Genomic DNA, 4,017 nt, shown 5'->3' with positions numbered 1-4,017 from the left:
TGGTCTTGCAAACTTTATATGACCCAGCACAAGGGAAGGCCTGGGCCAAGTAGTGGGAGTGGGTGGGTAGGGGAGCAGGGGCGGGGGGGGGGGTATAGGGAACTTTCGGGATAGCATTTGAAATGTAAATAAAGAAAATAATAATAAAAAAATAGAAAGATTTAAAAAAAAGTTTATAATTTATCAAAACCTGACTTCTGTGTTAATATTTTATCTTGATGCTTTATTGAAAGTGTTTTTTTTTTAAATGCAGCTGGGTATTTTGTCTATATACCTTGTGTGTGTAGTGCTCTTGGAGATTCGCAAAGGGCATCAGAGCCTTTCGAACTGGAGACAGTCTGTCCGGTGGGTACTGGGAAGATCATCTAGTGTTCTTAACATCACAACCATCTCTCTGGCCCCATCAACAAGGTTTTGTGTTCCTTTGTTTTGTTTGTTTTTTTGTAAAAATCACATCATTGGCAATAGAGAATAATTTGACTTCTTTTCCACTCTTTATCCTTTTTAGAACTTTCTTTGGACTTATGGTTCTGGCTACTTTGAGCACTATATAAATAAGAGAGAAGAGAGTGGGCATCTTTATCTTATCCTATATTTTACTTTCCTGTTTAATATAATCTTAGCCACAGCTTTGTGGTACATAGCTTTCATTATGTTGAGACATTTTCTGGCTCTTCCGAATTTCTTTAGGACTTCTTGCATAAAGGAGTGTTGAACTTTGTTATATGGCTTTCATGAATCTATTAATATGCTCGTGTGATTTGGATCTTTAAGTCTCCTAAAATCATATAATTTTAAAGTTCTAACTTTACTTATGATTGTTGTGCATGTACATGTATGCTGTGGGGTATGTGTGCAGAACACTGCATGTACGGAGGTCAGAGGTTGACTTTGTAGAGTTTCTTGTTTTTCTTGATGTCACATTAGTGGCAAGTGTTGAGTTCAGAGTGTCAACTTTTTCTGGTAAACATTTTTAACCAATCAGGCATCGCACTAGCCCCATGATGCAGTTTTATTCAGTCATAAGGAGGAATAAAAATATGATATTTACAGGAAAAGAAAATGGATCTATGTGGAGATCATCACGTTCAGTGAAATATACCTGACTAAGGAAGATAAATATCACAATGGTTTCATGTATAAGGAATCTAGATTCAAATGTATGTGGGTGTGGGAGAGAGAGACAGAGAGAGGGAGAAGGAGAGACAGAGAAAAGAGAGAGACTGAGAGAAGTACAGAGAGAATGAGATAGATGATAGATAGGAGATAGATAGATAGATAGATAGATAGATAGATAGATAGATAGACAATAAGAAGGAGAGAGCAAGAGAGCAAGAGAGCAAGAGGGAGAGCGAGAGAGAGCACACTGTTTCACTGAGGGGGAAAGGAGATGGGTACAGGTGGGGATAAATGGAGGTGAGACAATCTGAGTGAATAGCTGTGGTTAAATCTGAGCCAAGTCCAGTGACACACATGGATGGAAAGGTATAATAAATAGTTATTATACTAAGAAACCGAATACTCACACACACATGTATGATCTTTTCACTCTATTTAGTCATCACTTTTCAGGAAACATTTTCCTGATTATTTTGTTACTAGCTGAGAATATTTTGGTTGGAGGAGTTGATCTTGCAGTTTTAGTAGAAGTATTCTATCCTGCCTTCGTGGCATCTTCTATACAGCTCCTCACCTCCATGATACTCCCTGTATGCATTCCTGATGGCAGAAAGACGAAGAAGATAATGAACTATGATCAAATGGTTAAATTCAACATACCCTCGATGTGGGCTCATATTTTACCATATGTGCCCAGCTTCTCCCCTGTGAGGGAGAATGAAGGGCTGGTTTTGTCTGACTCTGGTCCATGGTGAAGTGACTTTTCAGAGATGTCCTAGTAGAGTCATTCTATTACCATGCAGCCAGAGCAGTGGCTGAAGGAGAGGCTGGCAGCTGTGGACAAGACTTGACAGGGAAGCACAGGGAAGCACTGGTGCTGCTGCCCAGAGGCACTTCACACCTCCTGGTGCATTCATTCAACACCTCACTCTGCAGACTGATAGACTTTTTTTTTTTTTTTTGGTGAGGGGAAGGTTAAGGAAATCCTGGAGAGTCAAAACAGACAGAGACACAGTTCTTCTGTCCAGAATCAATGGGGCCATTTGGGCCAGAGTTTTTGCATTCCTGCAACTAGAGTCCAATGTGGAGCAAATCAATATTTGTTGACGCATAATTTCGTGGAGCAGTCTTGTGCTTTCTATAGCAAGGCTGTCTTTTAATAAGATGACCATGCATGACTTTTATAAGGCAAACAAATGAAATAAAACCTTCCAGACTCCTACTGGAAATGTTACTTTTTTTTCAGTCCCAATACAGACCTTTTAGTGAAATACCCTGACAGTTTTATGTGTTTCTTCCTGTTTAGCATGGCACAGAGGGATGGAACTTGGGCTTAATCTGTCTGACCTCAAGCCCACCATGACCTGTTGAAGTCACTCTCTCAAAATAAAGACAGACTTAAATAATAAACTTTGAAAAAACACCTTAAACTCTGGCTTTATTGGAGTTTTTAGTCTTTATTTATATTTTTTTTAGCCTTACAGATTTCAAAAACATAGAACTAATTAATTACAAGTGTTATACTTTCCTGATTACAGGTTACTATAGAAGTATGTAAGGAGGTTTCCTATTCTGTCTGACCCGGGGTTAGCAGCAGTGAGGAGGCCTAGAGGACCCAGGGGAGTTAATACACCTTAATAATTTTCTCTTCTTTAGTTAAAGAGAAACCCAAGCAAGAAGGTTTTTGGAGTGGTCATAGCTAGCCCTATATGGAAAAGGAATATGTGGTTTTCATATAATCTGCTTAATATTTATTGAAAAGATAGGGTTATCTTTTTATGGTCTGAAGTTGCTCAGTGGGCCACTCACTTGGTAGCTGAGTGTGCAGATCCGAGTTTGAATCTTCCAAACCAATATGAAGCTCAGCAGGGTAGCACACATACCAGGGTAGCATACTTCTATAATCCTAGTGTTCCTGAGGTAAGACGAGATATAGAGACAGGGGCATCTCTGAAACTTATGCTGTTTCAAATAAAGTTGTCTTCCGATATCTGCCAGTGTGCTGTTATACATGTGTGCTCATATTTATATAAATGAACACGCATGTAAACACACACACACACACACACACACACACACACACACACACACACACACACACGATGGCTTTCAACCAGTTTTTAACTCTGTACTTTTTGAGATGATGGAAATAAAAATTGAGTAGAAAGCATAGTTTCTAGAGCCTTCTATCCTACACACCTATAGCCTCTGTCTCTATCGGCACAGAGAATGTTTGATACATCCAAGGATCCAAGGAGCCTGTGGGTCACATTGATAAACTGTCCATAGTTTACATCAGGAATCACACTGGGTGTTGCACATCCTGTGGCTTTGGACAAATGAAGGATGGTATGCATCTATCACTGAAGTGTTCTATGCCAATTTCACTGTCTAAAGAATCTTGTGATCTGTCTGTTCTTCTGTCTTTTCTCTCGAGCTCCTAAAATCAACTGGTCTTCTTATTATCTCCATGGGTTTGAGTTTTTCCTGGTCAGATAGATATACAGAATCCTACAGAATGGACTTTTCCATATTTTCCTTCACTTTATATGTATATAGTTCATGATATTCTATAGCTCTGTTGGCTTGATATCTCATTTTAAAAGCACTGTATAGCACAGTATTGTTAGAGTGCACAGTATTTTATTTCAACATTCATAAAATAATGGACATCTTGGTTGCTTCCTAGGTTCACCTATTAACTATAAAGGTTATAAAATATCCAAGGTATTTAATCCCAGCACTTGGGAGGAAGAGGCAGGCGAATTTCTGAGTTCAAGGCCAGCCTGGTCTACAGAGTGAGTTCCAGGACAGCCAGGGCTATACAGAGAAACCCTGTCTCAAAAAAAATGATATATATATATCTCCCAGGTGAGGTCCTAACTTTTCATGCCATTT

This window comes from Mus pahari, chromosome 10 (genome assembly GCF_900095145.1).
Source record: "Mus pahari chromosome 10, PAHARI_EIJ_v1.1, whole genome shotgun sequence".
NCBI lineage: Eukaryota > Metazoa > Chordata > Mammalia > Rodentia > Muridae > Mus > Mus pahari.
The sequence above is the reverse complement of the archived record's forward strand: the minus strand, read 5'-3'. Positions refer to the sequence as shown.